Source organism: Colletes latitarsis, chromosome 5 (genome assembly GCF_051014445.1).
Source record: "Colletes latitarsis isolate SP2378_abdomen chromosome 5, iyColLati1, whole genome shotgun sequence".
NCBI classification, from domain to species: Eukaryota; Metazoa; Arthropoda; class Insecta; order Hymenoptera; family Colletidae; genus Colletes; species Colletes latitarsis.
The window spans coordinates 30,453,552-30,466,534 of NC_135138.1; the positions used below are offsets into that span (position 1 = coordinate 30,453,552).

The 12,983-nt window shown below is 39.5% G+C and overlaps 1 protein-coding gene across 9 annotated transcripts in view; it reads right to left on the reverse strand.

Annotated features, from left to right (window-relative positions):
• Positions 1–12,983, reverse strand: part of Tmod (tropomodulin) — an 86,382-nt gene that overhangs the window by 36,466 nt on the left and 36,933 nt on the right. Inside the window, exon 1 of one of the 9 annotated variants that reach the window (XM_076765301.1) lies at positions 3,758–3,900. The exons of the other annotated variants lie outside the window; for them this stretch is intronic. The gene's annotated coding sequence lies outside the window, so the exon portion shown is untranslated. Of the gene's footprint in view, positions 1–3,757; positions 3,901–12,983 lie in introns of those variants that run through there. 9 annotated transcript variants of the gene reach the window in all.

The following is a 12,983-nucleotide window of genomic DNA, read 5'->3' on the forward strand; positions in this document are numbered from 1 at the left end:
GACAGTCATATTTCTAGAGCAAAGATCCGAGCTGAACAAACACAGTCTCCGACAAAATCGAGCAAACACTTCATTCCTGTTTTAAAAATTGATCCATAAATATGGAAACAGTAATAGTAAACGAAGAAGAATAAAAAATCGATCGTAAATGACTAATAAATTGCAATAGTTTTGGTCACAACGCACGAGTGTGTGTACAATTTCGTTCTCGACTGTAGCTATAAGATCGAACTAAACTTAGAACCCGCCACAGTTCGAATAATCACGAGCGACAGTGACTACTTTAGCCTGCCTCGATTTTCGCGTAAACCCCTTCGATGAAGACTACGGAAACGGAGGCATAGATAGTTATCGTGAATCACGGAACGAGATTTATGCAGAACGATAGCTATTTTCGCCAAAAACCCGTTAGGCAAACTTGTATCGAGCCGAATCGCGCGAACGCCGCGACGTTTATTTGGCTTTCGCGATTTTAAAACAAATACATCCTTCGCTCGAACAGCCTCCCGATCGATGCATCCGTACCGTCGATTTGTGTATAAACAGATCCTTATTGGCGACACGCCAGCTGCTCAGTCGCCCAGCTATTGAATCGATTTGGCCCCCAAAGGTCCCGTAATCGTGAAAGTGTATCGATCACAGTTCCGTGATCTGGGTCATCGTGTCAACTTTTCAGCCGACGATCAGCTGTCTGGAAAACAGATCCTCGACAAAAGTAGGAAAACTCGACTCTTTGCGCTGACCACACGCTTAGATATTCGATAATCGATTAATATAATTTGAATCTAACACTCGTTTAAGCGTGATTAAAGAAAATTTCATGAGGAGAAACGTATCAATTACAAACAAGTTTCCTTTCGCGATAGGCAGAAGAAAGCATATTTCCAAGATGAAATTTAACCTAAATTTGCTGGATATTAGACAATTTCCAAGTAATTTCATTCTGGGAGTAAGTTTCCTTTCAGCGCTTTCCATTCGACGGATTAATTTTACTTTCGTTCCGATACGCTTCAGCGGAGTGTTCAAATTGCAACAGGATCGATGGTTAAGTTCAGATTGTCATTTTTAGAAAAATTAAAGAAAGTCCTAAGTATCCACTTAGTCGACGAAGACTCATTATAGTAAAAGTTGAGTAAAAGTCGTAGTTATTTCCATCATTTCAAAACAGATTAACGATGCACTGATTAACAATTGTTTGAAGCGTTCATTTTTTTACAGGTTTTAAGTGCAATAATAAAACTCTTCTTTAGATAATGTAAGACTATTTACGAAGAAATCATGTGATAAGATACAGAACGAGGATAGATGATAGTTCGAATCAATTGACAGATAAATTACATCCACTCGTATCGATATCTAGGAAACGTTTGAATGATCCAATCAACAGTTAACGATGAATTCCATAAAGGAACGCGAGCCAGCCGCTGAACGAGAGACCATTTAACGGGAAAATATCTAACTGCTAATTTACACCAGCACGATAAAACAATTTACTCCGAGCGAAATGTGGATTGGTACTTGAATGAGTGAAATCGAGGAATTCAGAAAAACGAGAAGAAAGTTGTTTGGTATGGCAACAATGTAACAGGGAGAGTTACCAAAGCAATAAAAGTCGAGATGGAACAGTAATTCGATCACGGTCGTTAATTTCTGATTTAGAATTTATTGGCATTAATTTTCAAACTTCAGACTAATGCTTCTTAAAATTGTTTCTTTAAAGAACAAATATACGAGACTAAAACGCAAGATGTGCCGATTTATTGCAAACAGAAAGAAATCTGAGTCGTATTGGGTCAGACGTGTCTGAACAGGACGGTCCACATTCTACTTAATTTGGGCCGTTCTCCTTACAGTATATTTCTCTGTTATTATTTTGTACAGTCATATTGTCAAGTTTCATTTGTTGGATGCACTATATATATCTCACACTTTGCTACGTTATATTTTTATGACGAAGTGGACCAAAATGGAAGGCATCTTTGATGCTCGAAAAACTTGCACAGGCTATTTAGAACGCCGAATAGTGTGTTATTTTAATGTTGAGGAAACGCGGTATCGTAGAAGCAGTACTTTACAGCAAGAAAAAATTTAATCGCATAGTTTAGACTAAACCTGGCGTGATTTATGGGCATCGTTACGTTCGCGCGGCGGTTTCGAGCCCATTCTCGTACAAATCGATCAAGTCGCGATTAATGCTTCTCGATGCTGCAGTTTCCTGTTCGCGATCACGCCGGTTGTCGTAGGTCAGCAATTCTTGATACGATCTTCCGGTCTTTCTACGTGACTTATAAATACATCGACGGCGCGTTCCATCAACGATCGACGAACGCAGAGCGACGTCGTGCGTATCGAGGCGCGCCGCAGAACGCGGAAAACGTTCCTGACCGTTTCGATGTTACAAGGTGCTTAAAAAAAATATTAACACCCACATAAAACCAACTCCTTTCAGATAAAACAAAGTTGTAATGCGATATATTATCAAATACATTAAATAAAAAAATATCACATGGATCATTTGCAACATAAATGCTAAAGGAAATAATATTGTATACGCCATGCATATTTCTTTATTTTCTTTTACCTACGAAATCAATTTATGAGTTTCTGACGGGTTAACGCGAACGGTTAATTTTGTTTTGAAGCACTCTGTAGCGTCATCGATGAAATTAAATCAACGAAAATCAGCGTCGGGGGAGGAAAGGAAAGGCGCGTTGTTTGATCGATCGAGGCATTTGTACAATTAATTGATGCTGCCGTTTGGCTGCTAGCCGCTGTATTATGTCACGTCGGCCGCAACAATAATGGCATGCGAAACGAGCCACCGTGTGCAGACCAAATATTGGGACGTCGTTAATTAACGGCAGTTTTCTTTAATGACCGCCAGCCAGTGAATGCGAACACGTTGATCAATTATCGCGACAGATTGAACGATGTTGCATTATTTCCCGCGCGATGAATGATCCCGGGCAAGATGTAATTGAGAAGAATCACTGGTAAAAGTTGGATCCCGATTCACGCGCTACGATGGACAAATTCTTATTCCCACGCGATCTACGTTGTGCCCTTACAGCATTGATAATTTCAACTTAAATAACTTTTTCTCAAATTGCTTGAGTATCGTAGTAACTTCGATTTTACGATATCAGTTAAATTTATTCACAAACAGAAGAATACAACGTAAGAATTAATCAGGGAGATGTTTTGAAATCGTGATCTATCACTTGTTTTCCGTTCCGAGGTTGATATTCTCAGAAGCGTAAATAACAAACACCGATATCGATGCAATTTCTGATACGATGATATCGATTAATGACAGAACGATCGATCCGATGTAACGATATATATTTAGGTGAAATTCAATATCAAAATGTGCGGAGATCGAGATCAACTTTCTATCCTTATTCGTACGGCTTCTCGTTTGGTTCGTTTCGAGGATGATATATTGCAAGAGGTGTAAATAATAAGCACCGGGCAACGATACTATTTGTAATTCACGGTAGATCGAGCTTTCGTGCAACGATATACATTTAAACGAAATCGAGATCAACTTTCTATCGCTGCTTATGGCTTCCAGTTTCGTTCGTTTTAAAAAGACACTCAAATTCTCGCCTATCACTTAAATATCGAGTATAAACGAACCTTTACGAAACAAGGAACGCCCGAGCCTCTGTTCATCTTCAAGGGTCTGCGTCAAACACTGTTTTCCCGTCTATTTCTATCCAAAATGCACGAGCTTCTTTTCTCGAAAATTACTTACTCGAAAGAAGCTGGGCTCTTCTCGACTTTCGACCACGAAGAACCTGAATGGCTAGATATTAGGGGCTCGAGGAAGACACACCAGGAGTGGCACGCGAACCAAGACGAGGCCTCTGGAGCTGGAGCGCTACTAAACAACTGACTTTTATGCTGGAAGCTCGACGAGAGGACGCCAACACGAGCAGTAGTGGTATTGTGCGACACGCTAGCTAGCAAAGTCTACGAACAACCAAAGGATTGCGTTCAACGACTTTCACTGTTCGCCTCGAGCGTTTGCCATAGACGGAGCGGCTGGTTTTTCGCGTTAAAAAAAAAAACGCAACCGTAATCGTTACCCGGTCCGCGGCAATTAAGGACGTCCGCTTTTCAGCGGCTTAACTCGATTTGCGTTCATCCCGCGTGAATAGCCGCCATTAGCGTGTTTGCAGCGACCACGAGGGTTTCAGAATAATTTTTAGACGCACGCGTTGAAAGGCTAGAGCATAGTCTTCGGAATACGGGACGGTGATTACGAATGTGACGCGAGTCGCTCATTTTTCATATATTTTTTCTTCCTTTATTCAAGCACGCGTTAATATCTTTCCTCGTGCGTATTAATATCCTTCGAAAATAGAACGAGGTTCTTTAATTTTTCATTGTGAGTTACAGTATTTTTATTTTTATATCTTTTCCCGAAGAAAGTATCTACAGTTTTACATTTTTAAAATCTATCGATATTATCAGACCCCAAATTTTACTCTGTGCCCGATCAACTGATCTCTCATATGATTGGATCCACTTATCCAAAAGTGAACTTCGGTTGTTCGAACCGAAAAATCAATAGTGTGGAGAATTAGTAAACTCCCATTATACAAATGATCCAATTATATGAATTGTCCCCCTACGAATTTAGACAAATTAAGTTCCTCCTTTGAATTATACTTCAACTAATTTTGTCCTAACCGAGAAACACGTGAAAATTTATAGTACAATAAATAATATATCTTTCTGATGAAACGGACTTCCTGGATCTATAATCCCAATTTCTCAAGAATCTCCCTAGGAAAAAGAAAAGACTAATATACGTGCAACAATTTATATCTATCGATAACGAAAGTATTAAATCTACTTGGAAAAGATTAAATTGTACGTATGACGTGGGAAAGACACCTAGTGGAGCTCGATGATCGCTGAAAAGAATGCCGTGGCTCGATTGTGAGAGCAGAAAACGTGTCATCGAGGGATACAGAGAGATGCGTTTTGCAAATGATCTTGAGATTTCCGCGGCATTTCTACCTAACCGCCAGTATGTAGGTGCGATGAGGTCACTCCTCGAGTCTGCGAGATGATATCACTCGAATCTCGTGGAGCAACGATTTGTTTACTGGCATGTAACAATTTCTTAGAAGGTTATTGTTTTCGAGTCGAACGACTAAAGAAGAGAGGATTTTGTTTTCGCAACTTCGTGTCACTTGCATCACGTTGCTCTCTTTTCGTCGAGACTTTCCTCGAACGACGCTCTAATCCACATAATTCCGCCAAGGTCGCATTACCATACTTCATCGAAGTCATCTTTTTCCGTCCCACAGAGTGTATCGTTTGAAAAGTCACGTTTATTTTCTCGAGAGAATAATACAATTGTAATCTCTACTGCATTTGACGAATTGCACATCAGTTTTTGCCAACAAAGTTAAATGCAAATGTTTACTAAAATATTTCGAGGGAAGAGATATTCGCGAAGGAAGTGTTTTTTGCTCGTCGTTAATGAGCGACTTCCTGTCTTCGTAAACATTCCCTAGCGATAGAAAGTTGATGCGTCCGATAAACAATTCGCTTAAACCGTGAGAATCAGGCACCTGCAGTCTAGATTTAAATAAACGGAAGAGGAGCGACCACACTGAACAAACAGTGTTAACAAAAATACGTTTTCGGGTGAATTTGTGAGTCACGTGTTTTATTTTCAACGATCGTAAAAATTTGTTCGAACGCGATAATATCCAGTAACTTTCACGAAATAACCAACGTTATTTTTACGTATATTTTTAGACCCTATTGATGTTTTCCCTACACGCGGTGGATTACTCCGAGTAAATGATGCATCGGTTGAAATGTCACTTTAAATGCCATCGCGTTGTTATTAGGCGCCCATTTACGTCATTTCTTCGATAACTAATAATATTCCTGTCGTAAGCAGACGCGGACGAGCAAAGTTGATCAGCAAAAAGATTTATGGTAATATCGTGGTACAGCCAATTGGTATCTCTCGGGATAATCGCGAGTTGCCTTTCACATTCTGGTGAAAAGTAATTAAACAAGTGATGGAATCTAAAATAACTTGTGGGTCGTGAGAACAATTTAAACACGACTTATTTATTACATAACCCACAATCGAAAACTCCAGCTCAGACAAAGTCAATTTATTATTCGGTCTACGATTCTTCGAATTTACATTTCGTTTTCCGAGGTTACATTTTTTTAACGTTCATTTGCAATTCGCGCCGTTCTCATTATAACTTTTATTTAGTTTCTATTAGTTTTTCGCTTCCTTCGGATGACGAACTAGCACCAGCTAGCCGGTTAATTAATTGCACGCGCCTCGTTTCGACGCAAACAACAATACGTCGTAACGAAACTGGAGGGAAAGGTACACAACAGCGACCTTTTCGCAAGTTTCCCACGCGTGGGTGGCGAACAGGTCGCTCGATCGCGATCAGATCTACCAGAAGCAAGTTCAACAGCAAAATAGTGACGGTGAATATAAATTCATTTCGCGCAGAGACGGATCTAAATTCGTTAAAAATTCATTTCTGGGTCACAACATTATTTTCTTATTTATTAACAACTTATTTACCTATTCGATACCAAAACGTACGCCGGTCAGAGAGTTTCTTTCGAGTAACGATTCCAGAAATTATTTCGTCCGACTCACCCAAGATTAAAGGAAGATTGTCACTTTGGCAACGAACGAACGATCAGGAAGCACTAAGTAAGTTTCGATCGAGCCACTGGTATCGACGGTTGACGGATGATCGAATGATTCGCGTGACTAGAACATGCCTGTCATTTGGTCCGTGGACGGTATTAGATACGTCGGCCAATGCGTCCTCAGGGTCCATTAATTTTGTCTGCAAGGAGAGAGGTCTGCGTAGAACCGTATCGAATGCATCCGAAATGCGTTCTGAGATAGATTCGGCGACAGAATGCGGAGCAAGGCTTTTCACATCCGATATGCGACGCGTCCGTGTGCGAGCGTTCAATGTTAAGTTGAGTGGAATGTGAAAATACCCTGACAGTAACACGCCGTTAACCCAAAATCACATTCGGTTACTGTTTCGACCGTGAGTACAGCCCAATTGCATCGCTCCGATCGAACATCTCATTTTCCTTCGTTCGACTAACTTCAGGGACGAATTATTTTTGATTCGCTAAGTATCCCCCATCCGATCGATCCAACTAAGCAAACCTAATCTATCGCGTATAACATTCTCCCACGTTAGTAGTTTCTTTATCTTAGAATTATTCTGTTTCGGTTTGTAAATTTATTTTAATGTATTAAAGAAATTTTCTGAATTTATGACGACGAGTTCCTAGAAGATTTCAAAGGGTTGAAGGATGAAAATGTTTCTAATTTTGATCACTGTACACGGAGACAAAATGCATTGTATTCTTGTTACCTTTAATTAAAATTATTTAATGAAATTCGATTAGATTGATAATCAAATTACGTACCGACGAAAGTAGACAAGCTCGTCTTAATAATACTGTATTATAATAATTGACATTCCTCGAGGGGGGTATTTAACAGTATATAATGATATTGCTTTTAATAGTTAATGAAATATCGTGAAACAGTGGCAGTAGCGGAATAATGAGCGAAATTGAACGGGGAACGCTTGCGGAATTCCATTCGTGCGGTATCAGCGGTCCGAATCGCGCGGATTCCACAGATTTTTGGTTCTACAACTTCCGTCAGATATTTACACGAACGATTCTTTGGCATTTCAATTCCTCTGTATAATTATTATTTACGCAGGCACGCGAAAATTCCGTCGGCCGATTCGATCGATTTTTAGCACTACGCCGGGCCCTCGAATACTTAGGATGCCTGTCCCTCCGTAAAAAGAAATGCAAAAAACAACGATTATATTCACATGTCTACATTAAAATCTAAACGAATATATTTAAAATTATCTACGAACTATCCTACAAATATCCCGTCATTCAACTTTCAGTGTGGCTAATTTGAGGGAAATAGACTGTAAATAAATAAAACGAAGGACTAAAAAGCAGTTGCATATCTAATGACCCCGATGTGCACGTCAATTATATTTATCAATGACTGTTTAACGATCACAGCAATTAAGAAACGGATGATCGATCAGTTTCATCGTTCTTCTCCCGGTGCTTTCGCGATCGATCGATACACGTCGATTTATACGACTCTTCGCTCGTAAAAATCCTCACGATTCTCTGCGTTTCTTCGATTGAAAAAGTTTCCGTCGGTCGTTTAGCTGTCGCGCGCGCTGACAATGGTCTGGTCCTTTCTCCGATCGGTTATTCATAGCCGGAAGTTCGCGTCCATTATCAGAAACCACGACGTATTGCTTCCAGGTATCGTTGCACACCGCTGTGAATTCGACTCGACAAAGGGACGGAAAATAAAATTCTACGCGCGTCACGATGCGGTTTATAAGTGGCTACGCGAGAACACGTCTCGCGTGACTCTTTTGTCGAGCTTTGGCCCTGGGCTTTGGAGCTCGAATTGCTCCTCTTCCCTCGAGATTTATATCTTGTTTCGTCGTTCACGGCGTCGCAATGACGTTGCAAGCCCGGGAACTGCTATAAGTCGTCGCTGATCCGGACACGGTCAATCCGGATGTCGAGTGATCCGATAGAGTTTCTGTTTTAATCCCAGAGTGGACAATCGTCCACATTAGCATCGACTTAATTTACGATAATAACCTTAGTTTGATATTCTTCGACCTGTTTTTAATAGGGAATCACCCGTGGAACCGTTCAACTTTAATTTGACTTTTTAATAAAGATTTTGGAGTAAATTTTCTGGGTCAAATTTCGTCAAACTTGATGAACTTGATAGAGGATTGAAAAATATTAAATACTTTGGTTTTTATTCGATTTATGCTTGGAAAAACGTTGGGAGACGAAGTTTTAGTAAACATCGAGTGCCCGTTGTTACCATAAACGAGATCAAGATAAATACGCACGTGACGTATAGGAGGTACGAGAAATTTATGCAAATGATTGAGCAATTGAATGTCATTGCTACAAATGTAACCCACTGTACTACATAACATTGCTCGCGACACGATTCCATTGCTTATCACGTTCCTCGAACGAGCAACGCGTAAGAATTTTAATTTACAAACGTTGTAAATTCAAGTTACAAACAACCAATTAGTCGACGAATTAACGATCTTGGAAATAAGGCTGTGCAAAAATATTCAATTAAAGCTGAATTTACTGCAAACTTTTAACACTCGTCCGTACAAAAGCACGTTATTTTTCAACCGTAATATTTTCAACACTTTCCAATTTCTTTAATAGAATATAAACTGTGGGTTCTTCGTTCTATCTCAATTACATTCAGTATATTTATCATTAAATATTTTTTAAAATTCAAGGAAGGTATTTTCTTCGTAAAGTTTTTAACGACGACCCTGTAAATTTTCCTGAAAATAAAACACTTGACGGTTAAACGCAGACGAAGCACGTAACACGAAATAAAAATTGCAAACAATTCGGTTGCAGACTTTCCTAAAAGCCATTCCAATAATTTACTGCGTGCTGAGTGGAACCCGATGGCGAAGTTCTCGCGCAGGATTTTGTTTAGTCTCGTATGCACCGTTTCCGTCGGGACAGGATGTCCGTTCTACGATCGGGAATCGCGCGGAAATCGCAAATTTCGTTCCATATTTTTGTTTACGCGGTCCGCGGTTACGGTACCGTGAAGTTCCCGAGAGGCAAGAAATATTTTTAAACGATCGCCAGACCCATCGACCGCCACGAAACACTTTCGAAAGACGCTTCCGCGATCGATTCGTGCGTAGCACAGACTTCCTAGCAAGATTTAACAGCGTTAAATTTAAATTGAATCGACACCAGGGATTATTTACGTGCCACTCAACCCAGATCGACGATCGAGCGCACCCAGTGCATTTAGTTCGCCATGTCGCTGAGCTGTTCTATTCTAATTCCATACCGAAGTATCGTCGTTAACCAAGATGAAGCGTTTCCTTCGTTTTGCTCTACTTTGCCATAAATGTAAGGCACGAGGCTAATACAGTTTTTGGCGCTACACTAATTTTTATTACGCGTAAAATTCTTTAGCGGTGATAAAATATTGCTTCAAACAGTAATTGAAGATTCCTTAATTATTTTCAAACTGCACTCTAGCAGATCGGAGTTAAATCGTTTAATATCACTATTTAAATTGTAGACCCATTCCCATTGCAATTATTAAGATTCGCTATGGATTAAACAACGTACCAAGGGCTGTATTGTATAAAGAATTATATTTATATTAATTCCATTATATTGTAATTGCAAAGTATTATTTTTTAAGTTGGTTCTCGGAGACCAAGATGGTGTCTAATACGTTAGGGGATGGCCCACTAGTTAAGTCGTTTAATATCACTATTTAAATTGTAGACTTATTCCCATTGCAATCATTAAGATTCGCTATGGATTAAACAACGTACCAAGGGCTGTATTGTATAAAGAATTATATTTATATGAATTCTATTATATTGTAATTGCAAAGTATTATTTTTTAAGTTGGTTCTCGGGGACCAAGATGGTGTCTAATACGTTAGGGGATGGCCCACTAGTTAAGTCGTTTAATATCACTATTTAAATTGTAGACTTATTCCCATTGCAATTATTAAAATTCCCTATGGATTAAACATCGTACCAAGGACTGTATTGTATAAAGAATTATATTTATATTAATTCTATTATATTGTAATTGCAAAGTATTATTTTTTAAGTTGGTTCTCGGGGACCAGGATGGTGTCTAATACGTTAGGGGATGGCCCACTAGTTAAGTCGTTTAATATCACTATTTAAATTGTAGACCCATTCCCATTGCAATTATTAAGATTCGCTATGGATTAAACAACGTACCAAGGGCTGTATTGTAAAAAGAATTATATTTATATTAATTCCATTATATTGTAATTGCAAAGTATTATTTTTTAAGTTGGTTCTCGGGGACCAGGATGGTGTCTAATACGTTAGGGGATGGTCCACTAGTTAAGTCGTTTAATATCACTATTTAAATTGTGGACCCATTCCCATTGCAATTATTAAGATTCGCTATAGATTAAACAACGTACCAAGGACTGTATTGTATAAAGAATTATATTTATATTAATTCTATTATATTGTAATTGCAAAGTATTATTTTTTAAGTTGGTTCTCGGGGACCAAGATGGTGTCTAATACGTTAGGGGATGGCCCACTAGTTAAGTCGTTTAATATCACTATTTAAATTGTGGACCCATTCCCATTGCAATTGTTAAGATTCGCTATGGATTAAACAACGTACCAAGGGCTGTATTGTATAAAGAATTATATTTATATTAATTCTATTATATTGTAATTGCAAAGTATTATTTTTTAAGTTGGTTCTCGGGGACCAGGATGGTGTCTGACGCGTTAGGGGATGGCCCACTAGTTAAGTCGTTTAATATCACTATTTAAATTGTAGACTTATTCCCATTGCAATTATTAAGATTCGCTATGGATTAAGCAACGTACCAAGGGCTGTATTGTAAAAAGAATTATATTTATATTAATTCTATTATATTGTAATTGCAAAGTATTATTTTTTAAGTTGGTTCTCGGAGACCAAGATGGTGTCTAATACGTTAGGGGATGGCCCACTAGTTAAGTCGATTAATATCACTATTTAAATTGTAGACCCATTCCCATTGCAATTATTAAGATTCGCTATAGATTAAACAACGTACCAAGGACTGTATTGTATAAAGAATTATATTTATATTAATTCTATTATATTGTAATTGCAAAATATTATTTTTTAAGTTGGTTCTCGGGGACCAGGATGGTGTCTGACGCGTTAGGGGATGAACTACTTGTCGAGACGCGCGTCCGAAACAATCGATTCGCGTGTAAAGCAACGCGTGCGGCTTTTCAAGTTCGTCGGGGGCGAAAGTCCTCGTGGAAGACGGGGTCTTTGATCTTTGCTCCGCGAAAAGAGGCGCTGGAAGAGCACATCGCCATCCCCGACACATCGGAGCGTTTATAAAAATACATCCACGAACAGCGCCGCTATTTCGACTCGTCCGATCGATTCACGGGCGTATTTTCAGATCTTGCGCGACCTTGGTCGATGAGAATACTCTGTACTTCCCTACTCGAACGAATGTCACTTGTTTCGCCAATGGAAACGGACGAAATTTACCACCTGATTCTGCCACACTTTCGTCCTGTTTCTTGATATTCTCCCTTAACGTGACTTTGTAATTGTCTTCGACAACGCGTAAAGTTATTTTACACCAGACGAAATACTAAAATAAACGTAGTACGCAGATTCGCAAACTTTTGAAACGCGCCTCGTAAATAAACCTGAACAGTCCAGGTTTATGTACGTACCAATATAAAAATATTTTGTGCTTCAAAGCCTGTGCAGCCAAGATTGGACGTTCGTAGTCAGAATATAAAACAGAATCAATGTTTATCATAAAAATAACAAATGTGTAGTCCATGTGACACGAAATACTCTTTCAAGCATTCTGTTTCATAATCTACCCTTCCAAATCGCCCTTCCTTCGACTCTGAAGGCTCCCAAACCAGGAAGTGGCTCATCCCCCTAATTTCTCCGACGCAGAACCGTTTCCTCCTCGCCTTCTACTCTACTTGTTCGTTATTGTTTCGACGAGTAGACGAAAAAAGAAAGGCAAGAAAGTTGGGAAACGGATTATTTTCGTATTAACTGTGACGGCTGGCGTTCTCCGGGCGGAAAAAGAAATTCCCCGTCCCAGCCCCAGAACGAACGGGAGGCAACTTCCATCGACGGACGCGAACGTTTCGACCCAGTTCCTTGCCGCGGATCCGCGAGTTCTTTCGAGCCAATAATAATATTGACGCCAGCAACGATGAAAAAATAAAACGAGCTGCCGGCTGGCTCGTTGAACGTAAGGAGCCACGGTTTTCGACGGTTCGCGCGTTAAAAATACGGCGGCCATTATGTATCTCGGACGGTT